Genomic DNA, 17,004 nt, shown 5'->3' with positions numbered 1-17,004 from the left:
TTTTCAGTCAGTAGTGCCTTTCAACTTCAAGCCAAAGCTCCCAACCCACCATTTGCAGTAAGAAGTGCGTTTCAACTTCAAGCCAAAGCACCCAAGCCACCATTTGCAGTAAGTAGTGCCTTTCGACTTCAAGCCAAAGCACCCAAACAACCATTTGCAGGCAGTGCCTTTTTACTTCAAACAAACCATATTTTCATTTTCAACCCACATTAAGGGGACTCACAGTTGTGTAGACATTCGTTCAGTGCTATTCAGAGCTCAGAGAGACGTGACCCTTGGCTTCATCCATCTTGCAGAGACTGAGTGAGGCACACCACTTCCTGGTTTTATAGTCCCTCCCCCTCCCTCCAGCAGGGGCAGCAGAGAGAATGGAGATTTTTTTTAAAACATTAATATCTCTCTGATTTGTCATGGATGGGAAAAATCCTCCGCACCCGTAAAGCGGAGGGGGGCTCTGAGCGAGGTGGCCAAAAATGGCCATAGGTGGCGGCGTTCTGTTGGAAATCGCAGCACAGTGGGCCAAAAGCGTTCATGATCAGAGTTTTAATAACTGCTCAAATTGGGGTCGGGGTAGAAGCTTGTAATTTTTCTATCTTACCAGTGCAAGTAAGGAACAGCAAGACGAATGCAGTGTTGCAAACATATGCTTTCCTGTATCACGGAGGTTCGACTACCTTTTGTACAGAAAGCCTGACGAGAAGATTGAATATCACAGGAGAAGAGACTAAGATTCGATTACGTACCATGAATAAAGATAACGAGAGCATGAGTCATTACATTACGAGTATGGAGATATCCAGTTTGGATGAAGATCATTTCATACCAATATCTGAAGTGTTTACGCATGGAACTATGCCGGTTGGTCGTCAAAATATACCAAGATATGAAGACATAAACCAATGGCCTTACCTGAAGGATGTCAAGATAACTGAAATAAATTCTAGTGTTGATCTACTTATCGGAATGAATGTTTTGAAGGCTTTGGAACCTATACAGATTGTTAGGAGCCAAGGTGAAGGACAGTATGCTATGAAAACACGACTTGGATGGGTTATCTATGACTCCTTGAAAAGGAACCACAAAATCGGAAATCAGAAGAACTGTCCTGCTGTTGCTATTAATCAAATGTCTACTGATAAATTAGAAAAGTCGGTGATGAAGCCACACAATCATGACTCTAATGAAAGTACCAGCAAGGAATCGGGAGAGATGTCGAAAGAAGAGTTGAAGTTCATGGATGTTATGAACTACTCAGTGAAAACTGACAGACACTGTTGTGTGGACTTACCTTTCAAACAAGAAAGTGTTAATCAGCCAAATAATCGTAGTATGGCAGAGCAACGTACCCAGACTTTGAAACACAAGTTTGGCGAGAAGAGTAAATTTCATGAAAGAAGAATCTCTTTGAAGAATAATTTCTACAAGGATGATTGCTTAAAATCCAGGTCTACTGAGCAGAAAGCGATTCTACCAATAGAACATTTGACTTCTCTTTGCAATAAGGGAGGATTCACACTTTCTAAGTGGAACAGTGACAATTGTGAAAGCATTCCACTAGATGATAGAGCCAAAGAAACCAGAGAGTTGGATTTGGACAAAGACGATCTGCCAATGGAAAGAGCATCGTGAGTTACAACTGTGGTGCAACTGAAGTATGTTGACACAGAAGAAAATTCTGCAAATGAAGTTTCCAGAGAATTGACAGTGAACCGTTTCTTAAGCAAGAAGAAATGTATCAATGAACTAAAATCTCTTTGCAAGCCAGACAGAGAATGGCCAAAGCTTGAGCTGGGATTTGAAATCTTTGCTAATGACTCAGACATTAAATCAAACTTAATGGTGAACTTTATTGCTAAAGATCCTGGTATTCCCTGTCCCGCCTGCAACTGGTCCAAACCGCCGCAGCGAGACTCCTGATGGGCACCCGAAAAAGGGACCACATCACCCCGATCCTGGTCTCTCTCCACTGGCTCCCTGTGCGGTTCCGTATACATTTCAAGACCCTCCTCTATGTCTACAAAGCCCTCAATGGGCTTGCCCCCACCTACATAAAAAGTCTTCTCACCCACCACTCCACCTCCAGGTCCCTCAGATCGGCCGACTTGGGGCTGCTGAATATCCCACAGTCCAGGCATAAGCTCAGGGGTGACCGCGCCTTTGCGGTTGCAGCCCCTAGACTGTGGAACATCATCCCCCTTCCCATCAGAACTGCCCCCTCCATCGACTCCTTTAAGTCAAGACTCAAATCTTATCTGTACTCCCAAGCCTTTCCTGACGTCCACTGAGCGACAGCTATATGTATATATGTATGTAGTTTGTTTGTTTATACTATTCTTATAACAAATGTAAAGCGCTTTGGCCAACGAGAGTTGTTTTTTAAATGTGCTGTATAAATAAATGTGACGACTTGACTTGACTTGACTATTCTTTTGAAGGATTTTCACACTTCAACTTTACTGTTACAACACATCAATGAGTTGATCGGACATGGAGGAAGACTTTTCATGCTATCAAAGGTTTGGACTATTATCTTTTGGACTATATACTGGTTATCATGCCTGATTTTAAGGGTTTGGTATGCACGATACGACTTTGAACTAAAACCACTGTTGTAATAAGATTAATAACCAAGTTGTGCTTGCTTCTAGAAGGCGAAAGTGAAGATCGAAGAGTCGATGAAGAATTCTGATTGCGGATTTAAAGTGCATGCTATTTTTTTCCTCGTTAGTAGAGTGATTAGTATCCCTGCCTGTCACGCGGGAGACCGGGGTTTAATTTCCCGACGAGGAGCCACAGGGTTTTATTCCCTGACCTTTTGATTTTGATATATGTTAAGCCTTCATGGCTACTTTTTAAATGTTTATTAGTAATTGCCTCGTTATATACTTGGAACAATTAGGGGCCGGTATGAAGTGGCCATTTGGCCTGTTTTGCCCGTCATTAATGATGGCATGTGCCTTTAAATTTTAGACTGCCCGTTATATTGTGGGTGGGATTTATGACGGGTTTTTGGGCATGTTTGGAACTTAGATGCTTAAGCAGAAGTGATAAGCTGGAGTTCGAAGAAGATTGTAATAACGAGTCGGAAAAAGTTTGGATGTATCTTACTGTTTTCTAACAATAAAGCATTTATTCATCAAAAGACTGTGTTTTGAAGAGAAGCTCTGAAGGTCTCTGTGAGTGAGCTCGCATGCGTTTAGAAGACACCCCCTTCAACCATTCTCATTCATTTAGTGGCTAGGGTGCTAATTACCTGAAAGATACGAAAATATGCCGCTGCATTAAGGGTGGTGGGTTGCAGCAAGAGCAATACTTCAGCAGCATGCGCTGACAACAAATCAGAGATTAAATCAAACAATCATGGATCTTGTTCTTTCTGCAGCAGGTTGAGAGGGAGCACCCGGATGCTGCTGTCAAATGTCAGCTGTGGAAAGAGTTTAAACGTACCAGACTGAGCACCACGGACAAGATGGGTAATGTCTCTGTGCACAAGATCAATATTTCACACACCAATGGAGCAGAGAGTTATGGATTGTAAATGGTCACTCATTGTTGGGGAGGCAGGATCTTCCAAACAGTTTGCAGAATTGAAAAAAAAAGGGATTTTTTTCAAGGGATTGGGATTAGTAAAGAATTGGGATTTTAATTCACTGCTGATGAATGTATTTTAATGCTTTGTGTTTTAATTGCTTTGTACGATTGGAATGCCAGGGCTGACTGGTGGAACCGGGAATCTGCCCGGAGAGGAGATGGCGGCGGTCGCTGGGCGAAGGGCCCAGGAGGAAGAACCGAGGGGGTCTTACCTTCCGCACCTTCATCAGTCGGAGTATAGAGTATAGAAGTTGGGAGGTCATGTTGCAGTTGTATAAGACGTTGGTAGAAACATAGATACATAGAAAACTAGACTAAGTGGGACCCGTTGGGTCCCATGTTCACACGTGAGGGCTGGTCCCCCGACGCAATATTCCACCTCTCCACCAAATCCAATATTGGTGGCCAGTGGGGTGGCTTTCTGGAGCGCTGGTATGGGTTCTTGGGGTGACAGCTCAGTCCCTCAAGCCTGATCTGCTGGCAGCTCACTCACGGCTGGTGGGCTGGCAGTTGACACATGACTATTCCTTGAAATTCCATTTCAAGCAGGGTGCAAGGCCACCGAATTCAAGTGCAGTTTCCAACCACTTCAAGCAGGGTGCAAGGCCACCGAAATCAAGTGCAGTTTCATACCACTTCAAGCTGGATCCAAGGCCACCATATTCAAATGCAGCTTCATACCATTTCATGCAGGGTGAAACCACCATAAAACCACACAAAACACCAAATTCACAGTTCAGTAGGCATTCAGTGTGTTCAGTAGATTCACAGCTCAGACAGAGTCATGACCTCTCCCTCCCCCATCATGCAGAGACTGAGCCACATCCACACTTCCGGGTTTTATAACCCCTCCCCCCCACCGGAAAAGGTGTGGCTTTCACGGCGTGATTAACAGGAGAGAGATTCTCAACATTTTTTAAACACTAATAACACTTTTATTTTTCATTGATGGGAAGAATTCTCTGCACCTGCTCAGCGGACTGAGTAAGATGGCCAAAAATCACAGCCGTAAGTGGTAGCGTTTTACCTAAAATCAATATACAGTGCAAACAGGAAGTAAGTGCATTTGCAGTAGTGCCTTTTAACTTCAAGCCAAAGCACCCAAGCCGCCATTTGCTGTAAGTAGTGCCTTTCAACTTCAAGCCAAAGTACCCAAGCCATCATTTGCAGTAAGTAGTGCCTTTCAACTTCAAGCCAAAGCACCCAAGCCACCATTTGCAGTAAGAAGTGCCTTTCAACTTCAAGCCAAAGCACCCAAGCCACCATTTGCAGCAAGTAGTGCCTTTAGAAACATAGAAACATAGAAAATAGGTGCAGGAGTAGGCCATTCGGCCCTTCGAGCCTGCACCGCCATTCAATATGATCATGGCTGATCATCCAACTCAGTATCCTGTACCTGCCTTCTCTCCATACCCCGCGATCCCTTTAGCCACAAGGGCCACATCTAACTCCCTCTTAAATATAGCCAACGAACTGGCCTCAACTACCTTCTGTGACAGAGAATTCCAGAGATTCACCACTCTCTGTGTGAAAAATGTTTTCCTCATCTCGGTTCTAAAAGATTTCCCCCTTATCCTTAAACTGTGACTCCCTTGTTCTGGACTTCCCCAAATCGGAACAATCTTCCTGCATCTAGCCTGTCCAACCCCTTAAGAATTTTGTAAGTTTCTATAAGATCCCCCCTCAATCTTCTAAATTCTAGCGAGTACAAACCGAGTCTATCCAGTCTTTCTTCATATGAAAGTCCTGACATCCCAGGAATCAGTCTGGTGAACCTTCTCTGTACTCCCTCTATGGCAAGAATGTCTTTCCTCAGATTAGGAGACCAAAACTGTACGCAATACTCCAGGTGTGGTCTCACCAAGACCCTGTACAACTGCAGTAGAACCTCCCTGCTCCTATACTCAAATCCTTTTGCTATGAATGCTAACATACCATTCGCCTTCTTCACTGCCTGCTGCACCTGCATGCCTACTTTTAATGACTGGTGTACCATGACATCCAGGTCTCGTTGCATCTCCCCCTTTCCAAATCTGCCACCATTCAGATAATAGTCTACTTTCCTGTTTTTGCCACCAAAGTGGATAACCTCACATTTATCCACATTATACTGCATCTGCCATGCATTTGCCCACTCACCCAGCCTATCCAAGTCACCTTGCAGCCTCCTAGCATCCTCCTCACAGCTAACACTACCCCCCAGCTTCGTGTCATCCGCAAACTTGGAGATGTTGCATTCAATTCCCTCGTCCAAATCATTAATATATATCGTAAATAGCTGGGGTCCCAGCACTGAGCCTTGCGGTACCCCACTAGTCACTGCCTGCCATTGTGAAAAGGACCCGTTTACTCCTACTCTTTGCTTCCTGTCTGCCAGCCAGTTCTCTATCCACATCAATACTGAACCCCCAATACCGTGTGCTTTAAGTTTGTATACTAATCTCTTATGTGGGACCTTGTCGAAAGCCTTCTGAAAGTCCAGATATAACACATCCACTGGTTCTCCCTTATCCACTCTACTAGTTACATCCTCGAAAAATTCTATAAGATTCGTCAGACATGATTTACCTTTCATAAATCCATGCTGACTTTGTCCAATGATTTCACCACTTTCCAAATGTGCTGCTATCCCATCTTTAATAACTGATTCTAGCAGTTTCCCCACTACCGAAGTTAGACTAACTGGTCTGTAATTCCCCGTTTTCTCTCTCTCCTCCCTTTTTAAAAAGTGGGGTTACATTAGCTACCCTCCAATCCTCAGGAACTACTCCAGAATCTAAAGAGTTTTGAAAAATTATCACTAATGCATCCACTATTTCTGGGGCTACTTCCTTCAAGTACTCTGGGATGCAGCCTATCTGGCCCTGGGGATTTATCGGCCTTTAATCCATTCAATTTACCTAACACCACTTCCCGGCTAACCTGGATTTCACTCAGTTCCTCCATCTCATTTGACCCCCGGTCCCCTGCTATTTCCGGCAGATTATTTATGTCTTCCTTAGTGAAGACAGAACCAAAGTAGTTATTCAATTGGTCTGCCATGTCCTTGTTCCCCATGATCAATTCACCTGTTTCTGACTGCAAGGGACCTACATTTGTTTTAACTAATCTTTTTCTCTTCACATATCTATAAAAGCTTTTGCAGTCAGTTTTTATGTTCCCTGCCAGTTTTCTTTCATAATCTATTTTCCCTTTCCTAATTAAGCCCTTTGTCCTCCTCTGCTGGACTCTGAATTTCTCCCAGTCCTCTGGTAGGCTACTTTTTCTGGCTAATTTGTACTCTTCATCTTTTGTTTTGATACTATCCCTGATTTCCCTTGTTATCCACGGATGCACTACCTTCCCTGATTTATTTTTTTGCCAAACTGGGATGAACAATTGTTGTAGTTCATCCATGCAGTCTTTAAATGCCTTCCATTGCATATCCACCGTCAACCCATTAAGAATCAATTGCCAGTCTATCTTGGCAATTCACGTCTCATACCCTCAAAGTTACCTTTCTTTAAGTTCAGGACCCTTGTTTCTGACTTAACAATGTCACTCTCCATCCTAATGGAGAACTCAACCATATTATGGTCACTCTTGCCCAAGGGGCCACGCACAACAAGACTGCTAACTAACCCTTCCTCATTACTCAATACCCAATCTAGAATAGCCTGCTCTCTCGTTGGTTCCTCTACATGTTGGTTTAGAAACCTATCCCGCATACATTCCAAGAAATCCACTTCTTCAGCACCCTTGCCAATTTGATTCACCCAATCTATATGTAGATTGAAGTCACCCATTATAACTGTTTTACCTTTGTTGCACGCATTTCTAATTTCCTGTTTGATGCCACCCCCAACTCCACTACTACTGTTAGGTGGCCTGTACACAACTCCCACTAGAGTTTTCTGCCCCTTAGTGTTTCGCAGCTCTACCCATATCGATTCCACTACTCCAAGCTAATGTCCTTCCTTTCTATTGCGTTAATCTGCTCTCTAACCAGCAACGCTACCCCACCTCCTTTTCCTTTCTGTCTATCCCTCCTGAATATTGAATATCCCTGGATGTTCAGCTCCCAGCCTTGGTCACCCTGGAGCCATGTCTCCGTGATCCCAACTATATCATAGTCATTAATAGCTATCTGCACATTCAACTCATCCACCTTATTACGAATGCTCCTTGCATTGAGACACAAAGCCTTCAGGCTTGTTTTTACAACACTCTTACCCTTATACTATTATGTTGAAAAGTGGCCCTTTTTGATTTTTGCCCTGGATTTGTCTGCCTGCCACATTTCACCTTGCTACCTATTGCTTCTACCCTCATTTTACACCCCTCTGTCTCTACGCTCACACATTTAAGAAACCCTTTCCCTTTAACTCCATCCTCAACTATCCCATTCAACACCCCACCCCCCTTATTCAGTTTAAAACCACCCGTGTAGCAGTGGCAAACCTGCCTGCCAGAATGCTGGTCCCCCACCTGTTAAGATGCAATCCGTCCCTTTTGTACAGTTCCCCCTTACCCCAAAACAAATCCCAGTGATCTAAGAATCTAAATCCCTGCCCCGTGCACCAGTTCCTCAGCCACACGTTCAGGTCCCGTATCTCCCTGTTCCTGCTCTTGCCAGCACGAGGAACTGGAAGCAAACCGGAGATAACAACCCTGGAGGTCCTGCTTTTCAGCATTTTTCCGAGCTCTCTAAAGTCACGCTGCAGAATATTCATCCCTTTCTTTCCGACATCATTTGTGCCGACATGCACTACCACTTCCGGCTGTTCACCTTCGCCCTTGAGGATTTTCTGCACTCTGTCCGTGACATCCTGGATCCTGGCACCAGGAAGGCAGCACACCATCCTCGCATCCCGTCTGTTGCCGCAGAAACCCCTGTCCGTACCTCTCACAATGGAGTCTCCCACTACAATGGCGTTGCCTGCCTTAGGCCTTTTTGGTTCTGGCTCAACAGCCCTATTCGCATCGCAAGCCAGTCCGCCGCTCGGTATAAACACGTCTTCTGTTGCGACAGCTTCTAAGTGGGTGAACCTGTTCACAAGAGGTACAACACCCGGGGACATTGGCATTCCATGCTTCCCTCCCTTTCTCACTGTCTCCCACCTTCTATCTTCCAGTACCTGAGGTGTAACAATCGTACTGTAGGACTTGTCGAGGAACGACTCCGTTTCTCGGACAAACCGGAGGTCATCCACTTGCTTCTCCATTTCCCCAACACGGTCCTTCAGGAGCTCTACCTGGATGCACTTCTCGCATTTGTAGCAGCCAGAGGCACCAGCGGTGTCCTAGACCTCCCACATACTGCAAGCATCGCACTGAATCAGATTGCCTGACATCTCCTTCTTTCGTCTCTCCCTCTCAAGCGTATTGCGTAGTCTCCTCGCCAAAGACTCACACTTTACTCACAAGGCCGCTCCTCACTGGCGCTCCCCAAGAGCAGTCTTGCTTATATTGACTGATAAATTGCCCAATTTACAAACCAAATTCCTCAGTTTTCAATTGTTTTCCCTGCACACACACTTCTCTCCTCCACTTGGGCTAGAGCCAATCAGTCTTATCTCTTGCTAAACTACTCCTGCTGTTGCTTCCAAAACTACAGCAGCTCTTTCAACTTCAAGCCAAAGCACCCAAGCCACCATTTGCAGTAAGTAGTGCCTTTCAAGTTCAAGCCAAAGCACCCAAGCCACCATTTGCAGTAAGTAGTGCCTATCAATTTCAAGCAAAGCACCCAAGCCATGATTTGCAGTAAGTAGTGCCTTTCAACCTCAGGCCAAAGCACCCAAGCCACCATTTGCAGTAAGTAGTGCCTTTCAACCTCAAGTCAAAGCACCCAAACAACCATTTGTAGTCAGTGCCTTTTTACTTCAAACAAACCATATTTTAACTACTTACATAATTTAACCTTAAACCTACTGTATGTCCTCTGGTCCTCGATTCACCTACACTAGACAAGAGACTGTGCATCTACCTGATCTATTTCTCATATGATTTTGTACACCTCTATAAGATCACCCATCTTCCACCTGCTCTCCAGGAAATAAAGTCCCAGCCTACTCAACCTCTCCCTATAGCTCACAGTCCATGCAACATCCTCATAAATCTTTTCTGTACCCTCTCCAGCTTGACAACACCTTTCCTATAACATGGTACCCAGAACTGAACACAATGCTCTAAATGTGGCCTCACCAATGTGGCCCCTTCTGCAGTTGTATAGGGCTCTGGTGAGACCACATCTGGAGTATTGTGTACAGTTTTGGTCTCCTAATTTGAGGAAGGACATCCTTATGATTGAAGCAGTGCAGCGTAGGTTCACGAGATTGATCCCTGGGATGGCGGGACTGTCATATGAGGAAAGATTGAAAAGACTAGGCTTGTATTCACGGGAGTTTAGTAGAATGAGGGGGATCTTATAGAAACATATAAAATTATAAAAGGACTGGACAAGCTAGATGCAGGAAATATGTTCCCAATGTTGGGCAAGTCCAGAACCAGGGGCCACAGTATTAGAACAAAGGGGAGGCCATTTAATAGTGAGGTGAGAGAAAAAAACTTTTTCACCCAGAGAGTTGTGAATTTGTGGAATTCCCTGCCACAGCGGGCAGTGGAGGCCAAGTCACTGGATGGATTTAAGAGAGAGTTAGATAGAGCTCTAGGGGTTAGTGGAATCAAGGAATATGGGGTGAAGGCAGGCACGGGTTAATGATTGGGGACGATCAGCCATGATCACAATGAATGGCGGTGCTGGCTCGAAGGGCCGAATGGCCTCCTCCTGCACATATTTTCTATGTTTCTATATTTGAGGGGCCTGTTTCCGTGATCTGTGGCTTTATGACTTCTGTCATAACTTATGACCTGTGCGGTTTGAATAATTCGGGCCCACGCTATTTTTAACCCACGAGCTGACATCTTCACCACACCTCCCACAACTGGAGCTCAGGATTCTTTCAAAACATGTTGGTGCCTGCAGTCTTGGCGGCTCTGGTGTGTGAAATGAAGTTGTTTGGTAACTCACAGGGTAAGGGAATAATGTCCACAGGACAGATAGATAGATGTCCCATTACTCCCCTATGTCCATTCAGAAAATTCAAAAATGGATAAGATAATGTTTATTCTTCAGAAGAAAACACATATAAAAATATGAAAGATATACCTTTGATCACCTGTTCACAGTAAAGGGCCTCACCCACTTGGGCGTCATTTGCGCGTCATTTACACGACATCCTAAAAATTGGTTGCCGCGTGGCGAGGCGTGGTGACGTATGCAGTGACACGCGGTGCTTCCCTATCGCCCCAGGATTTTGGAATGTTCAAAATCCTCGCGCGCCACCTGCATGACGTATCCCTTGCCAACGCTGACGTACTGATAGCGTACGTGTAGCGCGTGGTGGCGCACAGTGACACACAAACATTGCCTATGCTGATTTATTATGCGTTACCGTGCGTCAACGTCCATAACCATGCGTTGCCGCGCGCCGGCCGTACGCTGTTGTCGTGCCATTCTAGCGTCATTTGAGCGCCGCACCACGTGATCACCCGGGTATAAACCACGCCGAGTTTTACACATTTTTCACTGGGAAAATATTTGCCCCGGAGACCGGCGCTATTTGGCGCGCGACTGTTTTACTGCTCGACTATTTTCGCACAACAGTCACTGTCGGCCTGACGGGTAAATGACGCGCTAATGACACCCAAGTCGGACAGGCCCTTTAGTGACCTTCACTTAGTGAAAATTATGAAGAAGGGTCCCGACCCAATACATTACCCATCCTTTTTCTCCAGAGATGCTGCCTGACCCCCTGAGTTACTTCAGCATCTGCAGTTCCTGCCTACTCATTGATATTACTATTGTTATTGTTTGAATGCCTGGGATTGTGTGATCACACACTGTGGAGGCAGTAGTTTTGCATCCACGCCCGATACAACACACTGTGATCTCTACCTCACCTACTTTTACAGACTTGTGTCATAACTCAGTCAAGCTGATATTTTTGTGTAAGGTGTTTTAGAAACCAGAACCGCCCACACTTTCACCCTTGTTTGTAAGTTGATTTTGCCATTATTATTCATGGACATCACCAATGATGGGGAGCTGGCATATTAAAGCTGAATTGGTCAATAAAGTCAGTTCCTGATGCTTCAAGATGAATATTAAACTCAGCATTTCCTCATAGCCTGTACCTGACACAGAGGAGTTGTGTCTTCCACTAAATCATTGCTCCCCCTGCCTAAGCACAAAGTGCTGGAGGAACTCAGTGGGTCAGGCAGCATCTGAGGAGTGAATGGAGAGACAGCATTTTGGCTTGGAACCTTTCTTCAGACTGATAATTGGGAAAAACGTTAACAGGTTGCTTTTCGAATGGCAAGTTGGGTCAAATGGATTACTCCTATTGTGCTAAGTTTTTGGAAATCTTTATATAGTAATAGTTTTAGTTTGTGAGATACAGCATTGAGACAGGCCCTTCGGCCCACTGAGTCCATGCCAACCAGCAGTCACCCCTTCACACTAGTTCTATGTTATCCCACTTTCACATCCACTCCCTACATACTTGGGGCAATTTACAGAGGGTCAATTAACCGACAAACCCGCATGTTTTTGGGAAACCGGAGCACCCAGAGGAAACCCACATACAGTACCCGAGGTCAGGATCGAACCTGGGTCCCTGCCGCTGTGGGACAGCAGCACGACCAGGACAAAATGTCCATCATATCAGCTTTCATTCAAGAGTCAAGAGGGTTTTATTGTCACTCATACTAGACCAAATGGGACCCGTTGGGTCCCTGTCATATGGGAGGCCTGGTCCCGCAACACAACCCGTTCCCCAACGCAATATTGCACCACTAGCCGGTAGCCCCCACGGGAGGCGTGGTTCCCCAACTCAACCCATTGCCGAAAGTAAGATTCCAGCAAACCCATGCACTGGTCTTTAAAAAAATTTGCAATTGCACTTCCCAAATTGCAATACCAATTCACCCTCCCCGTCCTGTCCTGCCAGCAGCTGGAGTAAGTGTTGTATGATGGCAACATTGTTGCAAATGTCGAGTGGAGGACTGTGATATCCCATTCACGTGAAAGGTTGGTGGAAGCACAGAGTGTTCCTGTATTGCAACTTTTTATCGAAGCTTGTTGGCAGCTGGCAGGAAAGATTTTAACAGTAAAAATCTTGTTAATGTTGGATTTTTTAAAGCTTTAAATATCATTAACTTGTGAAATATAACTTCAAATTTGAAGGAAAGTTGATTAGACCGACGACGGGTAAAGGCGGAGTAAGATTCTGCAAAAAAATTAGCGCTACCGTGTACCGTTTTGGCGAAAATTCAATCACACTGATGGACACACACACATAGAAAAAAGGATAATATATAGATAGATGTCCCAGAAAGAACAATGATATTCTTTCTTGCAGAAGCACAACAGTATATGTAAACATAGTACACTGTAAACAATATAATAAAAGTTCTGTGTTTCCATCACCTCAAGCCCGGCTGTTGTGGTAGATTATCGTGCTCACCATTATGGGAGTCCAGTTCCCTGTACGTACCAGACCATATGGGAAGTAGTACGTTTCTAGATCAGTTGCCATGGGTTACCTTAAAACCACCAACAGTTTCAGCAGAAAGGCACGCCATGGAAATGTGGAGTAGAGTAGAGCTGCATAATGTTCTCGCTGGTTCTTCCTGAAAAACAACAGTTGTCAGTCTGAAGAAGGATTTCGGCCCGAAACGTTGCCTATTTCCTCCGCTCCATAGATGCTGCTGCACCCGCTGAGTTTCTCCAGCATTTGTGTGTACCAGTTGTAATTGTAAATCCAAACCACTGAAGAAATCGAATGGATATCAGAAATTTGCCGCTACAAATGTTTAATTGAGTTTAGTTTAGTTTATTATTGTCACGTGTATCGAGATACAGTGAAGCTTTTGTTTGGTGCTGTCCAGTCAGAGAAAAGACAACACATGAATCTTCATCCTTTACACACAAAGCATTGTTTGGAGATTTTAAACAGTGACTGTTTATTTGCCCATGTCCTTAATCTGTAGAAGGGTCTCGACCCGAAACGTCACCCATTCCTTCCCTCCAGAGACGCTGCCTGTCCCGCTGAGTTACTCCAGCTTTTTGTGTCTATCTCCCATTCATCTCTCCTTAGTTCAAAATTTTACCTGAAATTGTCCAAGAAGGATTGAACGATAGAAGAGTAACTTAGGATCGAAAATGTGTCACAGGCATCACAGGTTTTTACCCATTACTGGTGGGGAGATAGGCAATGAATGGTTTGTACAGCAGTTGGTAAAGGTGCTGCCTTACAGCGCCAGAGACCCGATTGATCCAGACCTCGGCTGTTGTCTGTGTGGAGTTTGCATGTTCTCCATGTGACCGTGTGGGTTTCCTCTGGGTGCTCCAGTTCCCTCCCACATCCCAAATGCGGGTTTGAGGGACAATTGCCCCTAGTGTGTAGGGACGTAGAGAAACTCAGTGGGATAGGCAGCATGTCTGGAGAGAAGGGATGGGTGACGTTTCAGGTGGAGGCATGAAGAAGGGTCTCGACCCAAAACGTCACCCATTCCTTCTCTCCAGAGATGTAGCCTGGCCCGCTGAGTTACTCCAGCTTTTTGTGTCTATCTTCGGTTTAAACCAGCATCTGCAGTTCCTTCCTACACCTAGTGTGCAGGGAGTGGATGAGAAAGTGGGATAACAGAATTAATAGATCACACGCTCTTCGTCTCCTCCATGACTTCCGTTTTCTAGGCCCCCACTCCCTCATCTTCACCATGGATGTCCAATCACTACACCTCCATCAGGAGGGTGTTAAAGCCCTCCATTTCTTCCTCATCCGCAGAATCAACCATTCCCCGTCATCCTCACCTTCCACCGTCACATACAACAGATAATCCCCCGACATTTTCACCACCTCCAATGGGATCCCACCACTGGCCACGTCTTCCCATCTCCTCCCCTTTCAGCTTTCCGCAGAGACTGCTCCCTCCGTAACTCCCTGGTCAATTCGTCCCTTCCCACCCAAACCATGCCCTCCCCGGTACTTTCCCTTGCAACTGCAGGAAATGCTACACTTGTCGCTTTACCTTCCCCCTTGACTCCATTCAAGATCCTAAGCAGTCTTTCCAGGTGAGGCAGAGGTTCACCTGCACCTCTTCCAACCTCATCTATTGCATCTGCTGCTCTAGGTGTCAGCTGCTCTATATCGGTGAGACCAAGCGTAGGCTTGGCGATCGCTTCGCCCAACACCTCCGCTCGGTTCGCATTAACCCCCCCCCCCCCCCCCCCCCCCCCCCCCCCCCGCCCGTTCCATAGATGCTGTGGTACTCCAGCATTTTTTGTCTACCTTAGAATTAGTATGAACGGGTGATCAATGGTCAGCATGGACTTGGTGTGCTGAAGAGCCTGTTTCCATGCTGTATCTTTCAATGATTCAAGCAGTAACACCGGCTTCCAGCTCTTCCAGTTTATCACAACAAATAATATTAACTATAGATTTTACACATTATAAGGGGGAAAAAAACACAAAGTGCTGGAGTAATTCATTGGGTCAGGCAGCATCTGTGAAGAACATGGATAGGTGAGAAGTGGAAGGCTTTAACAGCTGATGTACAGCTCTGATGTACAGTTCATTTTACCTGATGCCTTGATTATCTCCAGAAAGGTCCTGACCCGAAATGTTCTCCGGAGATACTGTCTGACCCGCTGAGTTACTCCAGCGCGTGTCGTTTTTGTAAACCAGCGTCTGCAGTTCCTCGTATCTCTTGTAACTTTGTCTGAGCCAATTACGTGGCCACCCTTTGCGTACTTTGTGTATTGTATGCAAAAACAAGGAGTTTCAGTGTACCAGTTTAAGAAGGAACTGCAGATGCTGGAAAATCGAAGGTAGACAAAAATGCTGGAGAAACTCAGCGGGTGCAGCAGCATCTATGGAGCGAAGGAAATAGGCAACGTTTCGGGTTGAGACCCTTCTTCAGAATGATGTGAGGGTGGGGGCGGGAAGAAGAAAGGAAGAGGTGGAGCCAGTGGGCTGAGGGAGAGCTGAGAAGGGGAGGAGAAAGTATGGACTAACTGAAATTAGAGAAGTCAATGTTCATACCTCTGGGGTGCAAACTGCCCAAGCGAAATATGAGGTGCTGCTCCTCCAATTAACGGTGGTCCTCACTCTGGCCATGGAGGAGGCCCAGGACAGAAAGGTCGGATTCGGAATGGGAGAGGGAGTTGAAGTGCTGAGCCACCGGGAGATCAGGTTGCTATATGCCAGGTACCTGTGACAATAAAGTATCATTGAACAAAAAAAAGCACAGAAAGTGCTGGAGTAACTCAGTGGGTCAGGCAGCATCTCTGGAGAACATGGATAGGTGACGTTTCGGGTCGGCACCCTTCATCAGACCGATTGGGGGGGGGGGGTGGTGGAGGGGGGGAAGAAGGCTCCCCCCCCCCCCCCCCCCAATTTTAAGAAGGGAGCGAGAGAGAAAACGGGGAATTACAGACCAGTTAGTCTAACATCGGTAGTGGGGAAACTGCTAGAGTCAGTTATTAAAGATGGGATAGCAGCACATTTGGAAAGTGGTGAAATCATTGGACAAAGTCAGCATGGATTTACAAAAGGTAAATCATGTCTGACGAATCTTATAGAATTCTTCGAGGATGTAACTAGTAGCGTGGATAGGGGAGAACCAGTGGATGTGGTGTATCTGGACTTCCAGAAGGCTTTCGACAAGGTCCCACATAAGAGATTAGTTTACAAACTTAAAGCACACGGCATTGGGGGTTCAGTATTGATGTGGATAGAGAACTGCTGGCAAACAGGAAGCAAAGAGTAGGAGTAAACGGGTCCTTTTCACAATGGCAGGCAGTGACTAGTGGGGTACCGCAAGGCTCAGTGCTGGGACCCCAGCTATTTACAATATATATTAAGGATCTGGATGAGGGAATTTAAGGCAATATCTCCAAGTTTGCGGATGACACTAAGCTGGGGGGCAGTGTTAGCTGTGAGGAGGATGCTAGGAGACTGCAAGGTGACTTGGATAGGCTGGGTGAGTGGGCAAATGTTTGGCAGATGCAGTATAATGTGGATAAATGTGAGGTTATCCATTTTGGTGGCAAAAACAGGAAAGCAGACTATTATCTAAATGGTGGCCGACTAGGAAAAGGGGAGATGCAGCGAGACCTGGGTGTCATGGTACACCAGTCATTGAAAGTGGGCATGCAGGTGCAGCAGGCAGTGAAGAAAGCGAATGGTATGTTAGCTTTCATAGCAAAAGGATTTGAGTATAGGAGCAGGGAGGTTCTACTGCAGTTGTACAGGGTCTTGGTGAGACCACACCTGGAGTATTGCGTACAGTTTTGGTCTCCAAATCTGAGGAAGGACATTATTGCCATAGAGGGAGTGCAAGAAGGTTCACCAGACTGATTCCTGGGAT

The 17,004-nt window shown here is 45.6% G+C and overlaps 1 long non-coding RNA gene across 1 annotated transcript; it reads left to right on the top strand.

The window, feature by feature from the left end:
- The first annotated feature begins 2,977 nt into the window (after nt 1–2,977).
- LOC116980802 lies at nt 2,978–16,325 on the top strand. The gene is made up of 4 exons (XR_004414067.1): nt 2,978–3,044; nt 12,013–12,021; nt 13,278–13,279; nt 16,315–16,325. It is a non-coding gene; the product is annotated as an uncharacterized LOC116980802 (long non-coding RNA).
- Nucleotides 16,326–17,004: the final 679 nt, after the last annotated feature.

This window comes from Amblyraja radiata, chromosome 14 (assembly GCF_010909765.2).
Source record: "Amblyraja radiata isolate CabotCenter1 chromosome 14, sAmbRad1.1.pri, whole genome shotgun sequence".
NCBI classification, from domain to species: domain Eukaryota; kingdom Metazoa; phylum Chordata; class Chondrichthyes; order Rajiformes; family Rajidae; genus Amblyraja; species Amblyraja radiata.
This window is presented reverse-complemented; position numbering and strand designations above follow the sequence as displayed.